Consider the following 26,311-nt stretch of genomic DNA (forward strand, 5'->3'; position numbering starts at 1 on the left):
AAGGGCAATGAAAAACTTTTCTCTGTAAAACAAATGCAGAAACCCTGCTCTTGATCAGGTGCGAGCATGGAAGCAGTTGTTTCACTGCCCATATGGTTCAAAATCGTATCCTTAGACACAGATTCCCTGGCACCTGCACTGAATTTTTGAAAATGCAAATTTCTGAATGCTAAATTAACCCCCTCCGATTTTTTTTTTTCTTGAAAACTAATCTTCCAGACAGGTTTACATGTAAAAGGCTAGTTTTTTAGTTACCTCAGTAGTGATTAATTTTGGATGTCTTTTTTTGTTTTGTTTTAAGCTCTATTACACCGGAAACCCTGGTGGTGTAGTGGTTAAGTGCTACGGCTGCTAACCAAAGGGTTGGCAGTTCAAACCCGCCAGGCGCTCCTTTGAAATTCTGTGGGGCAGCTCTACTCTTTCCTATAGGGTCGCTATGAGTCGGAATCGACTCGACGGCACTGGGTTTGGCTGTTAAGCTCTCTTACACATGGCTTCCCATGGCTTCACTCTACACAACATGTTTACAATGTGAGGAATACATCTCAAGAAATCTATATTTCAAGGGCTTGACAAATCAGTCTGTGTCTTTCCCCTGAAATGACTCTCATAGACCCACGCCCTGGTTGTTCCTTTGCCCAGCTTAATGATCCAAAGCCTACCTAAATGCAGCTCAAAAATGTTAAGATTGGGCAACAGATTTACAGTTCTTGTACTCAAAACCATGTGCAATTATTCACATCTTCACACTGTGAAAGAATTCTCATTTTTTACCTTTCCAAGTTCCTTAATTTGTTGTCTCAAAAATAGCATCCTTTGCTCTGGACAAGTTGCTTGAATCTCGCGTATTCAAACTAAAGATCTCAATTTTTTTAATTCAGGACCTATTTCTGACATGTGAACACTTCCCATGTTACAGGCTTCCTCATGCAATCTGGATGCCCGCTTCTCTGCGTGATCTGCAGGCCACCCTTCAACACGTGTTACGAGATTTTCCTTGAATTGTGCTGCTAGCATAGCTGTTAATGAACACGTAGGTCGGACAGATGCGTTCTGTGGTACAGCTGTTGCCTTTGATGCACTGTTTGCCCCAGGTGACAGACTTCTCTGGCTACGTGAGTACTGAAGCCTTCACGGAGAAACAGGTTCATGACCTGGCTGCTTCCCAGCAGGTACAGCCTACTGAATGGCTAATTGTGACACTTCCTTAACACTCAGGAGCATGAGATCACTCTTGATTCCAGTGTATCAGCTCATCCTGGCAGGGACAGACCATGTTGCCCAATATTTTGAAGCAAACCCATTGATGCAGTGGTTTATAATAGGCTGCTAAAGAGGCCAGGGTCAGAAATGACACCTAAGTACAATAGGTGATCCAGGATGAGAAAGAATTGTTCGTATAGAGGACATTATTGGGCCAATTGACAAAATCAGAATATGGACTGTACATTAGAAAATAGTGCTATGTCAATGTTAAGTTTCCTGAATTGATCACTGTACAGTGTTTAAGAGACCAAATGTCTTTGGAAATACATACTGAAATATTAAGTAGAATATGGCTCAGAAATAAAAATGGCTCAGAACAAATATAATATGTAAATATATTGAGGTAGAATGGGAACACAAATGAGTCAAAATATTAAAAATTGGTAAACCTTGGTAAAGGTTGCACAGGTAATCCTCGGCTTTTGACATATTTACCATGAATTGCACTTACGACCATCCATTTTTTAATTTTTTTTGGCACATCTTATCAATACTAATATGTACTCCATACAATGTTGCACATGCTATTTGCTGACGTAATCCTTCCCCACTCTCTCTTTCCTAGCCCTTTAGATAGTTTCTGACCCCCCCACCCCGCCCTCCCATCTCCCCTCCAGACAGGAGATGCCAACATAATCTCTTGTGTCTACTTGATCAAAGAAGCTCAGTCTTCACCAGTATCATGTTCTATCCCATTGTCCAGTCCAATCCCTGTCTGAAGAGTTGGCTTTGGGAATGGTTCCTGTCCTGGACCAACAGAAGGCCTGGTGGCCATGACCACTGGGGTCCTTCTAGTCTCAGTCAGATGATTAAACCTGGTCTTTTGATGAGAATTTGGAGTCTGCATCCCACTGCTCTCCTGCTCCCTCAGGGATTCTCTCTTGTGTTCCCTGTCAGGGCAGTCATCAGTTGTAGCCGGGCACCATGGAGTTCTGCTGGTCTCAGGATGATGTAGTCTCTGGGCTTTCTGTCTCTTGGGCTCATAATTACCTTCTGTCTTTGGTGTTCTTCATTCTCCTTAGTTCCAGATGGGTTGAGACCAATTGATGCAACTAAGTGGCCGCTCGCTAGCGTTTAAGACCCCAGATGCCACTCTCCAAAGTGGAATGCAGAATGTTATCTTAATACATTTTATTACACCAATTGGCTTAGATGTCCCCTGAAACCATGGTCTCCAAAAGTCTGCCTCTGCTACACTAGCCTTCAAAGTGTTCAGTTTATTCAGGAGACTTCTTTGCTTTTGGTTTAGTCCAGTTGTCCTGACCTCTCCTGTATTGTGTGTTGTCTGTCCCTTCGTCTGAAATAGTTCTTATCTACTATCTATTAGTGAAAATGCCTTTCTCTCCCTCCCTGCCCCCTCTCATAACCACAAAAAAATATTTTCTTCTCTGTTTAAACTATTTCTGGAGTTCTTATAATAGTGGTCTTATACAATATTTGTTCTTTTGCAACTAATTTCACTGAGCATAATGCCTTCCAGATTCCTCCATGTTATGAAATGTTTCATGAATTCATCATTGTTCTTCATCAATGCATAGTATTCCATTGTGTGAATATACCATAATTTATTTATCCATTCATCCATTGATAGGCACCTTTGTTGCTTCCATTTTTTGCTACTGTAAACAGTGCTGCAATGAACATGGGTGTGCATATATCTGTTTGTGTAAAGGCTCTTATTTCTCTAGGATATGGTCCAACAAGTGGGATTGCTGGACCGTATGGTAGTTCTATTTCTAGCCTTTTAAGGAAGAGCCTAATCGATTTCCAAAATGGTGGTACCATTTTACTTTCCCACCAGCAGCATAGAAATGTTCCAGTCTCTCCACAACCTCTCCAACATTTATTATTTTGTGTTTTTTGGATTAATGCCAGCCTTGTTGGAGTGAGATGGAATCTCATTGTAGTTTGGATTTGCATTTCTCTAATGGCTAATGATAATGAGCATTTTCTCATGTATCTGTTCTCTGCTTCAATGTCTTCTTTAGTGAACTGCTTGTTTGTATCCTTTGCCCATTTTTTAATTGGGTTATATGTCTTTTTGTAGTTCAGTTTTTGCAGTATCATGTAGATTTTAGAAATCAGGCACTGACTGGAAATGCCATAGCTAAAAACTTTTTCCCAGTCCGTAGGTAATCTTTCGAGGGCACTGGGTTTTAGGTAATCTTTATACTCTTTTGGTGAAGCATAGGTGTTTGATTTTTAGGACCTCCAAGGTATATAGTTTCTCTTCTGTACTGTTAATAATGTTTTGTATTCTGTTTATGCCATGTATTAGAGCTCCGAGCATTGCCCCTATTTTTTCTTCCATGGTCTTTATTGTTTTCGATTTTATATTTAGGCCTATGATCCATTTTGAGTTCATTTTTGTGCATGGTGTGAGGTATGGGTCTTGTTTCATTTTGTTTGCAGATGGATATCCAGTTATGCCAGCACCATTTGTTAAACAGACTGTCTTTTCCCCATTTAGCTGACTTTGGGACTTTGTCAAATATCAGCTGCTCATATGTGGATAGATTTATGTCTGGATTCTTAATCCTATTCCATTGGTCTATGTATCTGTCGTTCTGCAAGTGCCATGCTCTATTGACTACTGCGGAGGTATAATAGGTTCTACAATTAGGTAGAGTGAGGCCTCCCACTTTCTTCTTTCTCAGCAATGTTTTACTTATTCGGGGCCTCTTTGCCTTCCACATGAAGTTGGTGATTTGTTTCTCCATTTCCTTAAAAAATACCGTTGGAATTTAGATCGGAACTACATTCTATCTATAGATCCCTTTGGGTGGAACAGATATTTTTACAATGTTAAGTCTTCCTATCCATGAGCAAGATATGTTTTTCCACTTATTTAAGTGTCTTTTGGTTTCTTGCAGTAGTGTCTTGTAGTTATCTTTGCATAGGTCTTTTATATCTCAGGTGAGATTTATTCCTATGTATTTTATCTTTTGGGGGACTGCTGTAAATGGTATTGATTTTGTGATTTCCTCCTCGATGTTCTTTTTGTTGGTGTAGAGGAATCCAACTGGTTTTTGTATGTTTATCTTGTATCCTGATTCTCTGCTGAACTCTTCTAATAGTTTCAGTAGTTTTCTGGAGAATTCCTTAGGGTTTTCTGTGTATAAGATGTTGTCATCTGCAAATAGAGATACTTTTACTTCTTCCTTACCACTCTGGATGCCCTTTATTTCTTTATCTAGCCTAACTGCTCTGGCTAGGACCTCCAGCACAATGTTGAATAAGAGTGGTGATAAACGGCATCCTTGCCTGGTTCTCAATCTCGACGAGAATGTTTTCAGGCTCTCTCCATTTAGGGTGATGCTCTCTGTTGGCTTTGTATAAATGCCCTTTATTATGTGGAGGAATTTTCTTTCTATTCCTTTTTTGCTGAGAGTTTTTATCGTGAATGCGTGTCGAACTTTGTCAAATGCTTTTTATGCATCGATTGATAAAATCATGTGGTTCTCGTCTTTTGTTTTATTTATATGATGAATTACATTAATTATTTTTCTCATGTTGAACCATCCCTGCATACCTTGTATGAATTCCACTTGGTCATAGTGAATTATCTTTTTGATATGTTGTTGAATTCTATTGGCTAGAATTTTGTTGAGGATTTTTGCATCTAAGTTCATGAGGGATATAGGTCTGGATTTTCTTTTTTTTGTGGTGTTTTTACCTGGTTTTGGTATCAGGGATAGGGTAGCTTCATAGAATGAGTTTGGGAGTATTCCATACTTTTCTATGTTCTGAAATACCTTTAGTAGTAGTGGTATTAATTCTTCTCTGAAAGTTTGATAGAAGTCTGCTGTGAAGCTGTCCAGGCCAGGGCTTTTTTCGTGGGGAGTTTTTTGATTACCTTCTCAATCTCTTCTTTTGTTATGGGTCTATTTAGTTGTTCTACCTCTGTTTGTGTTAGTTTAGGTAGATAGTGTGTTTCTAGAAATTCATCCATTTCTTCTAGGTTTTTTAATTTGTTAGAGTACAATTTTTCAGAGTGATCTGATATGATTCTTTTAATTTCAGTTGGGGCTGTTGTAAAATCACCCATCTTATTTCCTATTGGGTTATTTGCTTCATCTCCTGTTTTTCTTTTGTCAGTCTGGCCAATGGTGTATTGATTTTGTTAATTTTTTCAAAGAACCACCTTTGGTCTTGTTAACTCTTTCAATTGTTTTTCTGTTTTCTATTTCATTGAGTTCTGCTCTAATTCTTATTATCTCCTTTCTTCCAGTGCCTGAAGGTTTCTTTTGTTGCTCTCTTTCTATTTGTTCAAGTTGTAGAGATAATTCTTTGATTTGGGCCCTTTCTTCTTTTTGCATGTGTGCATTTATTGATACAAATTGATCTCTGAGCACTGCTTTTGCTGTGTCCCAAAGGCTCTGATAGGAAGTATTTTCATTCTCATTGGATTCTATGAAGTTCTTTACTCTATCCTTAATGTCTTCTATAACCCAGTCTTTTTTGAGCAGACTATTGTTCAGCTTCCAAGTCTTTGATCTCTTTTCTCAGCTTTTTCTGACATTGATTTCTACTTTTATGGCCTTATGGTCAGAGAAGCTGGTTTGTAATATGTTGATGTTTTGGATTCTGCTAAGGCTTGCTTTATGACCTAATATGTGGTCTAGTCTAGAGAATGTTCCATGTGCACTAGAAAAGAAAGTATACTTGGCTGCTGTTGGGTGGAGTGTTCTGTATTTGTCTATAAGGTCGAGTTGGTTGATTGCGGCATGTAGATCTTCTGTGTCTTTATTGAGCTTCTTTCTGGATGTCCTGTCCTTCACCGAAAGTGGTGTGTTGAAGTCTCCTACTATAATTGTGGAGCTCTCTATCTCACTTTTCAATGCTGTTAGAGTTTGTTTTATGTATCTTGCAGCCCTGTCATTGGGTGCATAAACATTTAATCTGGTTATATTCTCTTGGTATATTGTCCCTTTTTCTCGTTATATAGTGTTCTTCCTTATCCTATGTGGTGGGCTTAACTTTAAAGTCTGTTTTGTCAGAAATTAATATTGTCACTCTTGCTCTTTTTTAATTGTTGTTTGCTTGATATATTTTTTTCTATACTTTGAGTTTTAGTTTGTTTTTGTCTCTAAGTCTAAGATGTATCTCTTGTAGGCAGCATATAGAGGGATCATGGTTTTTTATCCGTTTTGCCATTCTCTGTCCCTTTATCAGTGCATTTAGTCCATTAACATCCAGCGTAATTATGGATAGGTATGAGTTTAGTGCAGCCATTTTGATTTTTGTGTGTGTGTTGCTGACAGATTCTATGTTGCACTTAATTGTTTGTGGTGAGTAGTTTGTCTTCATACACCGTCTTTTCCTCTTCTTCATTGTCACTGATTTTGTTTCTGCTGAGTCTCTTTTTTTTGCTTGTATTATATTTTAATGAGTAGGATAGTTAGTCTCCTTTCTGGTTACCTTAAGATTCACCCCTATTTTTCTAAGTTTAACCTACCTTTTATTTCTTTATATCAACTTGTCTTCCTCTCCATATGAAAGATCTATGACTACATTTCTTAGTCCCTCTTTATTATTTTAGTGTTGGTTTCTTTTACATAATCACATTGCGGTTTCCCTGTTTTGATCGTTTTTTATCTTGATTTATTTTTGTGATTTCCCTGTCTGGGTTAACATCTGATTGCTCTGTCCAGTGTTGTAGCCTGGGATTGATACCTGAAATTATTGATTTGCTAACCAAGGAACTCCCTTTAGTCTTTCTTGTAGTTTTGGTTTGGTTTTTACAAATTCCCTAAACTTTTGTTTATCTGGAAATGTCCTAATTTCACCTTCATATCTGAGAGACACTTTTGCTGAAAAAACTGGCTGGCAACTTTTTTCCTTCAGTGCTTTCTATAAGTCATCCCATTGTCTACTTGCCTGCATGCTTTCTCCCAAGTAGTCCGAGCTTATTCTTACTGGTTCTCCTTTGTAGGTGACTTTTCATTTATCCCTAGCTGCTCTTAAAATTCTCTCTTTATCTTTGGTTTTGGCAAGTTTGATTATAATGTGTCTTGGTGACTTTCTTTTAAAATCTATCTTATGTGAAGTTCGATGAGCATCTTGGATTGATACCTTCTCACCTTTCACAATATTAGGGAAGTTTTCTGCCAACAAATCTTCAACAATTCTCTCTATATTTTCTGTTATCCCTCCCTGTTCTGGTACTCCAATCTCTTGTAGGTTATTTCTTTTGATAGAGTCACACAATATTCTTAGGGTTTCTTCATTTTTTAAAATTCTTTCATCTGATTTTTCTTCTAATATATTGGTGCCAAGTGTTTTATCTTCAATCTCTAATTCTGCCTTCTACTTGCTCAATTCTGCTCCTCTGACTTTCTATTGAGTTGTCTAATTCTGTAATTTTATTGTTAATCTTCTGAATTTCTGATTGCTGTCTCTCTATGGATTCTCGCAGCTTATTAGATTTTTCATTATGTTCTTGAATAATCTTTTTATCTCTTCAACGGTTTTATGTGTTTCTTGGCTTGTTCTCCATATTGCCTGATCTCCATCCTGGTGTCTTGAAGAGCTCTGTATATTAATCTTTTGAATTCTGCATCCGGTAATTCCAGGAAGGCACCTTCATCCAGAAGATCCTTTGATGCTCTGTTTTGAGAGCTTGTTGAAGCAATCATGGTCTGTTTCTTTATGTGGTTTGATATTGACTCTTGTCTCCATGCCATCTATAACTTATTGTATTACTTTATTTTGTGTTTGCTTACTGCATCCTAGTTTCTTGCTTTGTTTTGTTTTCATCTGCCCAAATGGGTTGCTTGAGTGACCTAGCTTGATTATTTTCACCTTTGGAGCTCTGACGTCCTGTCACCAAATGGCTAGAACTCTTATCAGGTATATGAGTTTATGATTCCATTCACATTTCTTATGTGGGTTCACCTCAGGTGTCTAGGTAGTTGGTCATCAAGTGTGTGGTAGAGGCTCTCTCCTACAGTATTAGAGGTGCAGGGGTGTTGGTGTAGGTACTGGTATCTGGTTGCAGCAGGGGGTCACACTCTAAACAAGGCAGGGGGCTGAGAACTGTCCCCTGAGTGTCTCTGATTAAAGTGCATCTTTGTTTCCTAGAATGTACAGGTGGGCAGGTTCTGCAGATGGACCATGGATACCCAGTGCTTTTGTTTGTAAGGACTGGGAGGTATGAGTTATCCTTGGACCCCTGTCGTGGCCCCACCTGAGTGGAGCCACCAGTTCTTAGGCCCCTGATGTGGGTGTGTGAGGACCCTGTTTAATAGGCAAAGCAGTGTCAAATATCAAACACCTACCTCTCCACCACACAGCTTAAACAGTTGTAGTCTGCCAGCAAGGGCCTATTCTCCTGAAATAGGCTCACACAGATCCATGCAGGGGGGAAAAGGTTTTCAAATTCTAGGGACAGTTTATGCCTATACAGGAGCCTCTTTTGTCCTGAGCTCCCCAGGTTAGTGAAGCTAGCAAATTATCTTTTCCCCCTGTTGTGAATTTATTCCTTCTCCAAGTCCAGGAGCATGGCTCTGGGCACTCAAATGGGCCTATCTGAGGCCCAGGGGAATCAACAGCCACTGCAGTTGGCTTGGAAGGGGGGGCACAGTAAAATATACCTACAGACGTAGCTTTTGCTGAGAGTGCCCTCCTTCTCTGGTTCCGGAAATGTGAGTAGGCTGTGTAGCTGGCTGCTTCTCCCTGGGGAAACTGTGGCCAAATGCTACCACCAGCCCACCACAGCCACTCCTGGGAGTGGTGCCTGAGGGATCTCAGTGATTCAGGTCTGGCAACTCTTCTTTGCTCCTGAACCATCTCTTTCTTCCCCTGCCACTCGGTCCATTTTCTAACTTTGCCTTTGATGTTCAGAGCTCCTACCTTGTTGTAAATATAATCATTTCACCTGATTTTTCACATCCTTGTTGTAAGAGGGATCGCTGGAAGCATCTGGCTATTCAGCCATCTTGGCCCTGCCTCAGTTTTGAGCTGATTTCAAAATAAAAGTGTTTTTTTTTTTTTAATTACACCTTAATAAATTAACCAAATATTATGAAAAATCAAATTTTATTTGAATGCCTGGAACTCAGCATGGTGTACTTTTACTACAGATTTCATCTTATCTGAAAGGAAGAAGATTTATTTAAGCTTACCATTTCCAAGCCCAAATTCTTGTGGAATTTTTGCTATTATGGATGCAGACAATAAAAATTTTATGATCAACACTATTTTTTTCTTGTTGCTGTTGTTATTTTCCCTTATTACACATAGTGGAAAGTTGAGGTTAGGGCTTTCCCTGTGCAGAGAGAATTCTTATCTTTTGTTTAGTAAATCATAATGACATTTTTGAAAGACTGAGGTCACCCAATTGATCTCTCAGGAATTGGAATCACTTCACCCAGAGCAGAAATCTACTCTACAATTGACATTTTTTATCCCCTGCAGAGATGTAAAAAAGAATATGAATGGTTCTAGCTAATTCATGCTCCTGGTAGAACATAAGATCGATTGTACACCAATATTTATAATCAGAAAATTTGTTCAGCACACATTTCTTTCTAATCCCCCTCACCCATAATAAAAGGACAATTCAGTAGTGCCACAGTGCTCAGAACATAATGTGTGCTCAATAACTGTTTGCTGATTAATGAACACTAATTAATTTGAGGAGTCCTGATGGCATAGTGGTTAATTACTCAGCTGATAACCAAAAAGACAGCTGTTCAAATCCATCAGCCCCTCCAAAGGAGAAAGATGTGGCAGTCTGCTTCCATAAAGATTTGCAGCTTAAATCTTATGCGGCAGTTGTGCTTTGTCTTATGAGTGACCATAAATCGAAATTAACTCCACAGCAATGGATTTTCTTTAGTTTAATTGATTAGAGATATTGGTGGTTCAGTGGTAGACATCTCACCTTCCATGCAGGAGACCAGTGTTTGTTTCCTGACCAATGCACCTAAAGAGCAGCCACCACCCTTTTGTCAAAGGAGGCTTGCATGTTGCTATGATGTTGAGGAGGTTTCAGTGGAGCTTCCAGACTAAGACAGCTAGGAAGAAAGGCCTGGTGACCCACTTTCAAAATCAGCCAGTGAAAACCCTATGGATCGCATCCTTCCCAGATTATCCTGCATGGCGTTATCATGTTTTGGGGATCGCCTCAAGGGCAGGAAACAACAGCAGCATAAATTCTTTAATTAGTTCTCCATGCTTCACAACAGCCTCTTCTACCTTCAACTGAGAAGTCAGAGGTACCAGTGTGGTGCTCCATCTATTTCTCAGTACACCTCTGGTTTCCTACCATGAAAAAACATTTCAGCAGGAGGAGTAGGAAGAGAGAAGAACTATAGGATGGTGTTGTGGCTGTGAAAGGGAGGCTGGGTGAGAGGAAGGAGAAAAGAACCCTCTATCTGTATGATCTGACAAGTCTGCATGGTGAGTTCTTATAAAACACGATGGAACACCCTCACTCAACTGACAGGTCTCCTCCCTCTCTAGAGTCTGAAGGAACAGGCCATGGTCAACCAGAGCTCCCCACTGGGCTTCCTCTTCCTGGGCTTCTTGGAACACCCAGGGCTGGAAAGAATCCTCTCTGTGATTGTCTTGATTTCTTACCTCCTGACCCTTGTGGGCAACACACTTATCATCCTTCTGTCCGTGATGGATCCTAGGCTTCACTCACCAATGTACTTTTTCCTCTCCAACCTCTCCTTCTTGGATCTCTGCATCCCACAAGTTTTGTTCCCCAGATGCTATTCAACCTCTGGGGCCCAAAGAAGACCATGAGCTTCTTTGGCTGCTCTGTCCAGCTCTTCATCTTTCTGTTCCTTGGGACCACTGAGTGCATCCTCCTGACAGTGATGGACTTTGACCGCTATGTGGCTGTCAGCCCCTCCACTATGCCACCATCATCCACCCCCACCTGTGTGGACAGCTGGCAGCTGTGGCCTGGGTTATGGGTTTGGCCCAATCAATAGTACAGACACCACCCACCCTCCGCCTACCTTTCTGCCCCCACCGGCACATAGATGACTTTGTATGTGAGGTTCCATCTCTAATTCAACTCTCCTGTGGGGACACCACCTATAATGAGATTCGATTGGCTGTGTCCGGTGTCATTTTCCTGGTTATGCCACTCATTCTCATTCTTATCTCATATGGTGCCATTGCCTGGGCAGTGCTGAGAATTAACTCTGCAATAGCATGGAGAAAGGCTTTTGGAACCTGCTCTTTCCACCTCACTGTAGTCACTATCTTTTACAGCTTAGTCATTTCTGTCTACCTGTAGCCCAAAAATCCCTATGCCCAAAAGAGGGGCAAGTTCTTTGGTCTCTTCTATGCAGTAGGCACTCCTGTACTTAACCCTCTCATATACACCTTAAGGAACAAGGAGGTCAAGAGGGCATTCATGAGGTTTCTGGGAACGAAGTAGACTCTAGGGAAAGCTGAGGGATAGCAGCTTAATGTGCTCTCTAAACTAAGGGCTTCTTCACAGTTTTTCAAGAACGTTGACTTTTCTACTCCATTGCCTTCTCTACACCCATTCAAGCTTCTTCAGTGGATTACAGTGTGTCTGTGTGTATGATAGAAAGGGAGAGAGAAATAGACTGACACTCGAGTGAGAGAAGGTAAGTGTTATGGATTGAATTGTGTCCCCGAAAATGTGTGTCAACCTGGCTAGGCCATGATTCCCAGTATTGTGTGATTATCCACAATTTTGTCATTGATGTGATTTTCCCATGTGTTGTGAATCTTACCTGTATGATGTTAATGAGGCAGGAGTAGAGGCAGTAATGTTAATGAGGCAGAAGTCAATCTACAAGATTAGATTGTATCTTGAGTCAATCTCTTTTGAGATATAAAAAAGAGAAACGAACAGAGAGATGCGGGGCCTTATGACACCAAGAATGAAGAACCAGGAGGTAGTCTGTCCTTTGATCCCTGGGTCCGTGCGCTAAAAAGCTCCTATACCAGAGCAAGATTGATGACAACGACCTTCCTCCAGAGCTGGCAAAGAGATGAAGCCTTCCCCTGGAGCTGGTGCCCTGAATTCAGACTTCTAGCCTACTAGACAGTGACAGAATAAATGTCTGTATATTAAAGCTATCCACTTGTGGTATTTCTGTTGTTGCAGCACTAAATAACTAAGACAGTAAAAAAAAAAAGTATCTTTAATTCACAGCTCAAACTCAAAAACACTATCATATTTTTTATACATTAACATATCTTATGTCGATTTTTAATATTTAATCTCTTCTCTGTTGGTTTTCCTTTGTAGTTTATGTTTAACCTTCTTCACCTCCATTATAAATTCTTTAAGTCCATCATGCCCATGTCTAGTTACATAATCTGTCTCCAACTGTCATGTCACCACCATCATTTCATCACCATTTCTAGTTCCTACCATGTTCTTTTTTTTTTTTCCTTCATCATTAGGGTGCTTTCTCAGTCATCTAGTGCTGCTATAACAGGAATGCTACAAGTGGCTGGCTTTAACAAACAGAAGTTTATTTTCACTCAGTCTAGTAGGCTAGAAGTCCAAATTCAGGGCGTCGGATCTCAGGGAAGGCTTTCTTTGTCAACTCTGGAAGAAGCTCCTTGTCATCAATCTTCCCCTAGACTAAAAGTGTCTCTGCACAGGAACTCCAGGTCCAAAGGGTGCACCCTACTCACAGCACTGCTTTCATGATGGTACAAGACCCTTCTGTCTCTCTATTCACTTCTGCCTTTTAAATCTCAAAAGACAGTGGCTCAAGATACAATCCAACCTTGTAGCTTGAGCCTTGCCTCATTAACGTAACTGCCTCCTATCCCACCTCGTTAATATCTAAGGGGTAGGATTTACAACACATAGGAAAATCACATCAGATGACAAAATGGTGGACAATCACACAGTATTGGGAAACATGGCCTAGCGAAACTGATACTCATATTTTGGGGGAACAAAATTCAATCCATGACAGGTGCTTTCTCTCCACTTCTTTAAGGAGGATTGAGATGGAGCTGAAGTTGGGAGAATTTAAGGATCTTTACCCAAGAACACAGTGCAATTCATTAGACTAAAAGCCAGCCTCTAAAAAACTTAAACTGGCAACTTTCTAAGCACACACTGGTGTTTTCACACTGTAATCAAGTATACCAGCATCATTAGGATTTATATTCAAATAGGTCTTCAGGCAGAACGATTTACTGCTTCAGTCCTAGTAGTTCCCTGGCCATCCAGCAATCCAGAGATCCTAGAACTAACCCTCTCTCAATTTATGAAGATCTTTTCCCATTTCCAGATGGATTTCCTTTCCCCATTCCCACCTTCATTATAGACAATGGCCATTGGAGCCACACCTCTGCTCTTTGACTGCTAGGCAGTAGATAACAGTTGTCCTGAATCTTTCTTCCAGTGGGATTCTGGGATTCTGACCACCCTTCAATGGCTAGGCACAAAACTTCAAATCAAATTGTAGGAGATAAAATGCTGCAGTGGACTCTGAATGGTAGAAGTGCCTGAAAACAAGGAAAAGAAACAACAGTACAAGCTCTAACTTCTAGGAACCCTTATTCACTTCTCAAGGTTTATCCTCATCATTACCTTCATAGATCCTCACCTGAATTCTAGGCAGATGGAATAGTGAAAAACAAAAAATCTTCTTAGAATTGAACAATTCTCTCCTCTTTCTTCTTCCCACTGTTCCTCTCACCTCAGCAGCCTCTACCATCTTGATGCTAGTAGGGGAAGAGCAGAGAATCTTGGCTTTGAGGCCCCCAAAAAGGAACTCAGGAACAAGGTTTTTCTGCTGATGCTACTCTAATCTTTACGTACAGCCCAGGTATCTCTCTTCAGTTGCACACCTGATGTCCAACTGTCACTGAACAGCTCTATCTGGACTTCAAATCCAGGAAGTTTCATATCAGGGTCATCTTCTTTCTATCCACCTGAACCTGGTTCTTCTTCTGCATTTCAGTCACCAGGTCTGTTCAACTTGAACTTAACAGTTCTCATATCTATCCACTTCTCTCCATCCCTACTGATTCTGCTTTTCTTGGTGTTATGGATTGAATTGTGTCTCCCCAAAATATAAGTCATCTTGCTAGGCCATGATTCCCAGAATTGTGTGGTTGTTCACCATTTTGTGATCTGATGTGACAATGCTATGTGTTGTAAATCCTAACCTCTTTGATGTTAAAGAGGCAGGATTAGATGCCATTATGTTAATGAGGCAGGACTCAATCTACAGGATTACGTTGTATCTTGAGTCAATCTCTTTTGAGATATAAAAGAAAGAATGGAGCAGAGAAGAGAGGGACCTCATATTACCAAGAAAGAAGCGCCCGGAGTGATGTGAAGGACCCCAGGCCCTTGCATTGAGAAACCCCTAGACTGGGGGAAGATTGATAACAAGGACCTTCCCCAAAACTGACAGAAAGAAAGCCTTCTCCTCAAGCTGGCAACCTGAATTTGGACTTGTAGCCTTTTAAAATATGAGAAAATCGATTTCTATTTGTTAAAGCCATCCACTTGTGGTGTTTCTGTTATAGCATCTCTAGATAGGGTTTTTTGGGTAGATAACTAGGACATATGGGCTCTGAATATTGATCATTTTTATTTTAATAGCCTCATTATGGGTGTATCAGTTTGTGATGTAATAGCAATAACAAAATCTCAGTGATTTGAAACAGGTTTATTTCCTGCTGATGCTACATGCCATTTGCCAGTCTTAGGGATTCTGTCATGCCATTCTCACCCCACTACGAAGACTAACAGAACAGCCACCTTCCTCAATGTTGCTAGTTGCTGGGGCAGAAGGGAATAATAAATGTAACAAATGGGAAACTGACTCTTAAAGCTTTCACTGAGAAGTGGCATGTCACTTTCACTTATTCATTTGCCAAAGCAAGTCTCAAGGCCACATCTAACTTCAAGGTACAAGGAAAAGAAATCTACCATGTGTCAGGAAGAAGAACCAAAATGTGTGAGGGATGGCATTAATGACCACCAACTGCCTCCCTGCCCCTTGTCTTGCCCGACCTAATCGATTCTCTATGCTGCCACCTGAGTAATTGCTCTAAAATGCAAACTTGACCATATCATTTCCTTAGCCAAAAATAATAAATGTTCTCCTCGTTCTTAAACATAAAGCCCAAGCTCCTATGCGGACAATCAAGGCCTTTGAAGACCAGGCTCCTACTTCCTGAATTTAGCAGCCCCATCTCTAGGTTAAGTGTCCCCAGTCTGTATTCCTAAGAGCTCTCTGTGCAAGCCTCTAACTGAGCACTTCTTATGAACAATAGAATCTTCTCTGAATTGTCCTTTTCCCCAGTAGAGAGTAAGAATCTTGAGGGTCAGGATATTGTCTCACTTATCTTTATATCCTCAGTGCCTAGCAAAGGGTCTGCATAGTTGGTTCTTAATGAATATTGATTATATGAATAAATAAATTTTTGAATGCATGAACAATTAAATGGAGACAAGGGGAGGAAAGTAATGATTACTGAGTATATGGTATATCCTAGGGATTGTGTAAGACAATTTCCAATATGTTGCCTTATTTAATACTTCCAGTACTTTTATGTGGTTGTTTTTGTTAGGCACCGTTGAGTCGGTTCTGACTCATAGTGACCCTATGTACCACAGAACAAAAAAGTGCCTGGTCCTGCACACTGCTGGCAATCGTTGTTATACTTCAGCCCATTGTTGAAACCACTGTGTCAATCCATCTTGTTGAGGGTCTTCCTCTTTTTCACTCACCCTGTGCTTTATCAAGCATGATGTCCTTCTCCAGGGACTGATCGCTCCTGATAACATGTCCAAAGTATATAAGACGTAGTCTTGCAATCCTTGCTTCTAAGGAGCACTCTGGCTGTACTTCTTCCAAGACAGATTTCTTCATTCTTTGGCCGTCCATGGTATATTCAATATTCTTCACCAACACCACAATTCAAAGATGTCAATTCTTTTCGGTCTTCCTTATTCATTGTCCAGCTTTCACAAGCATAGGATGCAATTGAAAATATCATGAATTTTGTCAGGTACACCTTAGTCTTCAAGGTGGCATCTTTGCTTTTCAACACGTTAAAGAGGTCTTTCACAGCAGATTTGCCCAATGCAATGCATCTTTGATTTCTTAACTGCTGCTTCCATAGTGTTGATTGTGGATCCAAGGAAAATGAAATTCTCAACAGCTTCAGTCTTTTCTCAGTTTACCATGATGTTGCTTGTGGGTCCAGTTGTGAGGATTTTTGTTTTCTTTATATTGAGGTGCAATCCACACTGAAGGCTGTGGTCTTCCATCCTCATCATTAAGTGTTTCAAGTGCTCTTCACTTTCAGCAAGCAAGGCTGTCTCACCTGCCATAACACAGGTTGATAATGAGTCTTCCTCCAATCGTGATGCCCTGTTCTTCTTCATACAGTCCAGCTTCTTGGATTATTTGCTCAGCATACAGATTGAATAGGTATGGTGAAAGGATACAACCCTGATGCACACCTTTCCCATTGTTCTGCTCAAACAACTGTCTCCTGGTCTATGTACAGGTTCCTCATGAGCACAATTAGGTGTTCTGGAATTCCCATTCTTCACAATATTATCCATAATTTCTTATGATCCACACAGTCAAATATCTTTGCATAGTCAATAAAACACAGGTGAACATCCTTTTTGTATTCTTTGCTTTCAGCCAGGATCCATCTGACATTAGCAATGATATCCCCCATTCCATGACCTCTTCTGAATCTGGCCTGAATTTCTGGCAGTTCCCTGTCAATATACTCCTCCAGCCACTTTTGAATGAGCTTCAGCAACGTTTCACTTGGGCATGGTATTAATGATATTGTTCAATTATTTCCACATTCGGTTGGATCACCTTTCTTGGGAATAGGCATAAATATGGATCTCCTCCAGTCAGTTAGCCAGGTAGCTGTCTTCCATATGTCTCGGCATAGACAAGTGAGCACCTCCAGCACCACATCTGTTTCCATTTGTTGAAACATCTCAATTGATATTCCGTCAATTCCTGGAGCCTTGTTTTTCACCAATGCCTTCAGTGCAGCTTGGACTTCTTCCTTCAGTACCATCGGTTCCTGATCATATGCTGCCTCTTGAAATGGTTGAACATCAACCAATTCTTTTTGTTGTAATGACTCTGTGTATTCCTTCCATCTTCTTTTGATGCTTACTGCATCATTTAATATTTTCCCCCATAGAATCCTTCACTCTTGCAACACGAGGCTTTAATTTCTTCTTCACTTCTATCAGCTTGAGAAATGCCAAGCCTCTTCTTCCCTTTTGGTTTTCTATCTCCAGCTCTTTGCACATCTCATTGTTATACTTTGTCTTCTCGAGCTGCCCTTTGAAATTTTCTGTTCAGTTCTTTTACTTAAACATTTCTTTTGGTTTAGCTACTTGGCGTTCAAGAGCAAGCTTCAAAGTCTCTTCTGACATGCATTTAGGTCTTTTCTTTCTCTCCTGTCTTTTTAGTGACCTCTTGCTTTCTTCATGTATGATGTCCTTGATGTCACTTCACAACTCGTCTGGTCTTCCTTCATTAGTATTCAACGTGTCAAATCTATTCTTGAGATGGTCTCTAAATTCAGGTGGAATATACTCAAGGTCATACTTTGGGTCTTGTCAACTTGTTCTAATTTTCTTCAGTTCCAGCTTGAACTTGCAGATCAGCAATTGATGATGTGTTCCGCAGTCGACTGCTGCCCTTGTTCTGACTCATGATATTGAGCATTTTGTAGTCTCTTTCCACAGATGTATTCTATTTGACTCTTGTGTGCTGTGTCTGGCAAGGTTGCCATGTATAATCGCCATCTATGTGGCTGAAAAAGGCATTTGCAATGAAGAAGTCATTGGTCTTGCAAAATTATCTCATGGGATCTCTGGTATCGTTTATATCACCAAGGCCATATTTCCCAACTACCAATCCTTTTTCTTTGTGTCCAGTTTTCACATTCCAATCACCAGTAAGTATCAATGCATCCTGATTGCGTGTTTGAGCAATTTCAGACTGCAGAAGCTGGTAAAAATCTTTAATTTCTTCATCGGTAGCCTTAGTGGATGGTGCATAAATTTGAATAATAGTTGTATTAATTGGTCTTCCTTGTAGTGTATAGATATTATCCTTTCACTGACAGCCTTGTACTTCAGAATAGATCTTGAAACGTTCTTTTTGACGATGAGTGCAATGCCATTCCTCTGCACGTTGCCATTCCCAGCATAGTAGACCACATGATTGTGCGATTGAAAATAGCCAATACCAGCCTATTTCAGTTCACTAATGCCTAGGATATGGATGTTTATGTATCCCATTTCATTTTTGATGATTTCCAATTTTCCTAGATTCATACTTCATACATTCTATGTTCCAATTATTAATGGATTTTCGCACTGTTTCTTCTCATTTTGAGTTGTGCCACATCAGCAAATGAAGATCCCAAAAGCTTGACTCCATCCACATCATTAAGGTCAACTATACTTTGAGGAGGCAGCTCTTCCCCAATCGTCTTTTGACTGCCTTCCAACCTGGGAGGCTCATCTTCTGGCACTCTATCAGGCAAAGTTCTGCTGCTATTCATAAGGTATCACTGGTTAGTTCTTTTCTGAAGTAGACTGCCGTGTCCTTCATCCTAGTCTCTCTTAGTCTGGAAGCTCAGCTGAAACCTGTCCACCATGGGTGACCCTAGTGGTGTCTGAATACCAGTGGCATAGCTTCCAGCATCACAGCAACATGCAAGCCCCCACAGTATGACAAACTGACAGACACGTGGGGGTTTTATGAGGTAGGGATCAATATGTGTGTTTCTATGTGTGTGTTTGTGTGTGTGTGTGTTAGGAGAGGTGTATATAGAGAAGGGAGGCAAAGAGACAAAGAAAAGCAGAGGAGAGGAAACAGCAAGTAGCCTTGGGATAAGTGACAGCAAGAAGAGGTTCAGGGTCTAAATGCCATCAGGGGCATTCCTGAATGGCAGACCCTGTCTGGACTATCCCATCTATTCTTCCCCACTCAGCAGAGGTGAACAGAGAATCCATAAGTGCAGGAGTCAAAGCCTGATGGAGGATTGAATCTGATAGAAAAGTTGCTAAGAACTATTCTTCCAGGACTGTGAACATTCAAGGTTGCCATCTTGGTCCACCTACAGATGACACTGACACCCATCATCCAACCCCCATCAGGTTCTACAGGCTCCCCTGGACGTCCAGGGCTTAACAGTTGGGGCCAAGCAAAGACTAAATCCCTGAAGTCTCCACTCCCAGGCAGAGTCTTAGGGGTTGGTCAGGTATCCATTCTGGTCAGTTAAAGTGAGCCTACCTTCCCCTTACAAGCTCCACAAATAGGAATAGATATCTCCACCTGAAACACACCAGCATCATGCTCTTCCTGATTGACCAGACATTGGCTGGCAACAGAGAAGCTACCCACAGGAGCTGGGGGTTTCCAGCATGGAGTGGCCGTGAGGGCAAGTCTGGGATCCTCCCAGAAAAAGCTAATGCTGGGAATTCCCTAATCAGAGAGCTCCTGGATTCTGTGAATCAGTTCCCTTTCAAGGAATGTGAAAAACAAATCTGGATTCTGCTGTTCACTCCCTCTCTCCTCCTCCCTTCCTATGTGAAATTGTCAGAGAAAGAGCTGTTCCAGACTCCCCGGGTGCCCCCCATTCCTGACCTCGGAAAAGATTTCTTCTTGGAGTCTGGCATCGTTCTCTCTTAATGCAGTATCAGAGTGGATTTTCTTGCTTGTGCCATAATAAATTCCCTCAGAGACAAAAGATTCTTACCTTTATTGCCTTGTAACAAAATTAGAAAATGAGACAAAGCACAAAAGAAGGCTGTGGTGATCTTGATCGGTAAAGGAGATGGAGCAAGTGACACAAGGGTCCATGAACATACCATCTTGTCCCCAAGCTGATGGAGTGGCCCTATTTAAGTCATCCCACCCATTGAATCCTCCCTGGGGAAGAGGTCTCCATCCCTTCTACGACTAAAGACTCAGGATAAAATATGTGAAAGTGCTTTCACAATTAACAATGTTATAAAACTGCAAACCAAACTGAACCCAAAACCTTTTGAATTCTTACTTACCTGGTTGGAATAAAAATTCAGAATGGCTGAGTTGAAGTTTGGAAAGTTCTCTTCCCAAAAGCCATCAATATGTCTTCATAAAATTGTCAAAAAGAACTTTAACCAATGGCATACAAGACACTGAGAAGAGTTTATTCAAGAAAATGTACTGAGCCTCAGTAAGAATAGTGAAAATTGCTGGCATTTTAGCATGGGCTAATCCTACCCACCCTCTAGCTCCATGGCATGAAAGTAGAGCCAGGGCAGGGGAGGCTGTAAGGATAAGTAGCTCTGCTGTAAACGGGGTTGACTTTGTTTGGAGCATAAAGCAGAAAATTCCCTATCTTGGGCACATCAAAACCAACAGCAATCTCCATGGAAAACAATTAGAAAAGGTCACGTCACAGCTACTGTAAAGTTGCAATATTGGGAGGGGGAAGCAACAGACTAGAAGACAAGAGATAAGTTGTAGAGGGAGCTCAAAGTAACAAGACACCCAAAGTGGGCCTCAATGAAATGAAAGGATTATCGAATTTAAGGCAGATCAATAAAGGTTTTACATTTGAAGACAGTAAGGAAAAAGAATGAAAAAAAATTGAACAGAGTCTCAGAGATCCGAGGGCACCAACAAGCACAGCAACATACACATAATGGGAATTCCAACAAGAGAGGAGAGAAAAGGCAGAAAAAACATTTAAAGAAAATTTAAAAGAGGACAATTTCATGCCACCTATCAAGATTTAAAATAAATACACCTAACTGAATCAACACAAATGCCTTTCAATAGCAGAAAAATAGAGTTTTTAATTGTGGACTATCATACAGCAGTGAAAAATGAATTAATCACATCTGCAAGCAACAATATGGATAAATCTCAGAGACACACTATTGAGTGAAAACAAAACAAAACAAAAGTCCCTGGAGAGTACTTAAAGTATGTTGCTCTTTTTAAAAATTGCAAAAACAATCAAAACTTCATAGAGAGACAGAAAAAGACAATGTACTTTCAAACTCAGGATATGCCTGCTTTTTAACAGAGAAGAAGCCTATAGATCAGAGCTGAAGCCCAATCTAAACATTAAGACAGTTACTTGAAAGAGATAGCACATTATAAAACTATTCAAATAAAAAGCAAGAAAACCACCAATGGAAGATTCATGGTAGTGGATAGATCTACAGGGGAGACAGCTGCCTGAGGTAGAGAAGATGTGAGTTAGTGGTAATGTTCCGGTACCTTGGTAGGGTGGTGGCTTAATGAGTGTTCATTGGGTGATTAGTGTTATAATCTGGGTATGTATAACATTCATGCTTTTCGTGTATCAAATTTTATGTTTAAAATATAATTTTTAAAATGTTCACACACATACCTTTGACCTAGTAATTCTGCTTGTAGAAATGTATCTCATTAATGTGCAAATACGGGTATAGAATAATATATGTAAAATGATACTCATTATTCTCTTGTTCTTAGTAGCAAAAGATTAGAAATAACTTAAAATTCATCAATAAGGGACTGGTTAACTACATGAAGGTATATATAGTGGAATAATAAGTTGTCTTTAAAAAGAGGCAACTGTGTGTGTACCAACATGGAATTGTCTCTTAGCAAATAAATAGTGAGGTGCATAATAAGCAAACAATATGCTGGCATTGTGTTTAAACGTAAGGAAATTACACATATCTAAGCACATATATGTGTTTGTGTTTATGTTTATATTTGTATAAGTGTGCCCATTGTCTATATATTGCCTCTCAGCTTGAATTCAAGTTGAATAACTGCTCTGCAATAATGGATGGAATTCCTTTAAGCATTTCTCCTTCACAGTAAGCAAGACATTAAGCTTTCCCAGTAAAGGGCTCTGGAAGAACTTTGCAGAGAAAGAAGCTTCTCCTGCTGGGTCCAGCAGTTACACAGTCAGATGCAGGCGTGACGACATCCGGTGTTGCTGTGCCCCAGCCATGTGCCCATGGAACCTCGTTAATCTCGCAGCCCTAAACCAGCCAGGTGATCACCAATCCCTGGCTCTCCTAACATGAACACCTCACACTCCATGCCTCCCACCCACACTGACTCTAACTGCCTCTGATCATCTGTCCCCATGAAAGTTTCTCTCCTGCAGCTCTCCCAACTCAGACACTGAGAACACCAGTCCTCCTGCCTATAACTGTGCCCTGACTTCCTCAGAACATCTGCACACCCACCCACCAGCTGTGACTTGCCTGTGTCCCAAAGAATTGCTTTCTCCTTGTCTAGCAACTGTGGACCAGCTCTGGCCTGGGAAATCCCAGGAACTTTTCTGCCATCCAGTGGCTGAAATCACAACTCTTCCAGTGAGATCTGAATCCCAGCCTTGGGAGGGGACCCAATTTTGTTCTGTCTTAGGTGCTCTCCCTCAGCCCTAGGGTACCCTGTAGTGTTCTCTTTACATCTTATAGCTAGTCTTTTATCTACACTTTTATCATAGCTTAATAATGCTCTGCAGTCCCTGGATGGTGCAGAGGCACCTCAAAAGAAAGACCTGGTGATCTACGTCTGAAAAATCAGCCATTTAAACTATGCAACCCTGTTCCACTCTGACACACGGGGGTCACTATGAGTCAGAGTGAACTGTTGCCAGATGGTTTCAATAATGCTTTGTGTTAGATTTCCCCTCTCTGAATCACTGTGTGGTTTCTGTCTCCTTATTGGACTCGCAATGACATGCATACAACATTGCTAAAAGATACATAAGAAATTAGTCTTGATTGTTGTCTCTGGAAAGAGGAGCTGGGTAGCTTGATGAAAAACAGACATGGAAGGGAAAACTGCTTTTTACTATATACCTTAGCTTGTGTTTTAAACATTACACCCTGTGCATTTAGCCTACACAAATAAATAGTGCGTGTGTGTGTGTGTGTGTGTGAGTGAATTTTAAGTTGCTATAGGCTCTTTTTTATAGGCTCAGGACAGAGATGGATACAAGCTTATGCCCATAGGAAACACTTTCAGTGCTCATCACTAGTTGGCAGGCAAAATGGCCATAATAAAGTGGAAGCTAGAATAAAAGTTAAATAAAAAAATGAAAAAAAAAATTTTTTTTAGCCTAGGGTAATTATCAACACCCCGTTCCTGCCCCACTGTCAAAGCTCCTTCATCCATTCATATTTTATATGCCTCAAAACTAGCTAAGAATGTTAATCTATCCATAATATAGTCTGAAACCAAAAAGAATTTTAAAAAGGTGAACTCAGGAGAGAATCATAGCAAACCAAAACGTAGTTCTGAGACCATCACTGAGCTTTGTACTTGGGTCTATGACCACATGTGAAAGGTATTTGAGCATCATCAAAACTGCTAACGCAGTCTTGGACTGCAGGATAACGAGGTGGCCAAGGGCCATTTTCCACTTTGCAGTATTCAAAAATATCCTGGTTTTGAATCCTGGATCTGTAAACTCACACCCAGAATGCGATGCTGTGTCAGGGCCACAGCATTAGCATATTTCTGGCAGGTTAGACATCCAGCAGTGGCAGCACCTAGACTGGGCTTGGTGAGTGGAAGCTCAGGCTGTCCCACCCACACACAGCCTCCATCTTGGGTACTGCTTTCAAAGGCCCATTCTGCCAGCACTCGTGTGGCCCATGATAGAAATTAGTTGATATCAACTGCCCTGTAGTCATTCTGTTTACTTGGTTGTTTTTGTACCATTTCTGTAAATGCTCTCTGCTGGGTACTGACATGCAATACAAGGATTTTCACATATCTTGCCCATTTCATAGACCCATGCACATGCCTCTTCCTCACATTTGATTGTCTCCCATTTTCCAGGCTGCACTGATTGAATTGTGTCCCCAGAAAATATTTTTTGAAGTCCTGGACTCTGTACCTGTGGATGTGATCATGTACGGAAACAGGGCTTTTCTTTTGTGATGATAATGAGGTCATATCAGAGCAGGCTGGGTCCTAAACTTAATCACTTCTGAGTTAAAAAAGAACAGAATAGACACGTGGACACACACAGAGGGAAGGCAGATGCCAGGGGAGGATTCACTGCAAGTAAAGGAATGCCAGGAATTACCGATAGTCACCAGAAACTAGGAGAGAGGCCTACAGAAGGGATTCACATGGCCAAGACTCCGCCTTGGGCTCTTAGCCCCCAGAACCGTGAGAAAATGAATTTCTCTTCTTTAAATTTCTCTTATGATAGCACTAAGTAACTAAACTACAGGCCTTTGATCAGCCTACCAAGCCATTGGCCACTTCCTGTAAGTCCATATATATTCTTTCATTGGGCTACCTTTCTTTCAACATGAAGGACAAGCCTCTGCCTACTGGGAGGATGTACCCTCACTACTGTCTTCCCAGGGCACACTTGAGTGTGGGTGTAGTGCAACAGCGGTCCATCTTCAGCTCACACCCATGTACTGACCTGATCCACTCATGAAACAAGCTCAGCCTTTTCACCTCCATCAGCTGGTCATAAAGTACCCATGCCCCCAAGGCAGATTAAGAAGGCTACAAGTTCTTTGCCTATTCTCCCAATAAGATGGGGATTCATCTGTGACTGCTTTGACCAATGCAGGGTGGCAGAGTGACACCATGCCACTTCTGGGCCTGACCTTTAACTGAACTTGCAGTTCCACTCTTGAGCCCTGAATCACCATGTCAGAAGTTTGAGCACCATGCTGAAGGGATCATGTGAAGAGGCCCTGAGACAGCATGAAGAGGGAGAAGGGCCCAGCTGAATCCAGGCTCAGATCATTCCCACCAAGGTGGTGCCAGACACATGAATGAAGATGTCTTGAGCCTCTGGAGCACTCCATCTCCCAGCTGAATACTTCCAAGTGATCCCAGTTGATGCCACATGGAACAGAAGAATCACCCAGCCAAGTTCTTCCAGAATTCCTGATCCTCAACATTGTGAGATATAACGAAATTGTTGTTAGTTTAAACCACCAACTTTTGGGGAGTTTACGCAGGAATAGAGACCTGCAACACCCCTCCTACCTCATGTAGCCATTACTGTGAGCAGGTAGAGAGGCACTTGGGTAAGAGTATGGCTGGCACAGGGACCTAGGCCACCTGCTCATGCTTGTTGCTTCTGCCCTCTAGTTCTGCTCATGCTCAATCCAGGAAGTGCTACCTCTCTGATTATTGCTATGCTCAGTAGACCATATCATGTGTTAGGTTTGACAGAACCCAGCTATCATGGACTCTATTCTCATGGTTATTTGATGTCCCATGGTCAGGAGCTCCATGCCTCTAACCAGGTCCAGTAACAGGCTATGATTTTCTGAATGGTGTATACTTCTCTGAAACACATAGAATGGCCTTGATCCAAACCCAAGGGTCTATGTTGCAATTCTCCATTTGAGGATTACCAGAAATTTCCATCACTGATACCTCTAATGTCTAAGGGTCTGCAAGATTATATGCCCCTAGTAACTGCACTGTGTGTACAACAGCCTGTAGCTGCTGCAGAGCACTTATTTGCTCTGGGTTCTAGTCAAAGTCAACATCACTAGTAAATGGTTCCATGCAGTATTCCCAAGCCTGTGAAATATGCTGCCCCTAGAATCAAACACTTGTAGTATTACTATTGTTGTTGTTGTTTGTGTTGGTTAAGGTTATGTGCCAACTTGGCTGGGCCATGAATCTCAGTGGTTTGGCAGTTATGATGCAGTTTGGCAGCTATGTAATGATGTAATCACCTCCATAAGGAGATCTGATATAATGTAATCATTTCCATTATGAGATCCACTATGAGCAGCAAGGGAGTTTCCTTAGGGGTATGGCCTGCATCCAATAAATGTGGAATTTCTAGCAAAGCTTGCTGGCTTTTGCTCACTCTAGATCCTCATCTGACCTCTGGTTCTTGAGTTTGAGCTAGCAGCTTACCTGTCAATCTTGGGATTCATCAGCCTTCACAGCCTGTGAGCCAGTGGCCTACTCTCTGACCTGCCGATCTTTGGTTTGCCCACCCCTGCAGCTATGTGAGTCAGGACAAGTCTCCAGCCTGACCCATGGACTTGGGACTT

The 26,311-nt window shown here is 41.1% G+C and overlaps 1 pseudogene; it reads left to right on the forward strand.

The window, feature by feature from the left end:
* Nucleotides 1-10,752: 10,752 nt before the first annotated feature.
* On the forward strand, nt 10,753-11,668 carry LOC126066834 (olfactory receptor 2H1-like; annotated as a pseudogene).
* Nucleotides 11,669-26,311: the final 14,643 nt, after the last annotated feature.

This window comes from Elephas maximus, chromosome 1, assembly GCF_024166365.1.
Source record: "Elephas maximus indicus isolate mEleMax1 chromosome 1, mEleMax1 primary haplotype, whole genome shotgun sequence".
NCBI classification, from domain to species: Eukaryota; Metazoa; Chordata; class Mammalia; order Proboscidea; family Elephantidae; genus Elephas; species Elephas maximus.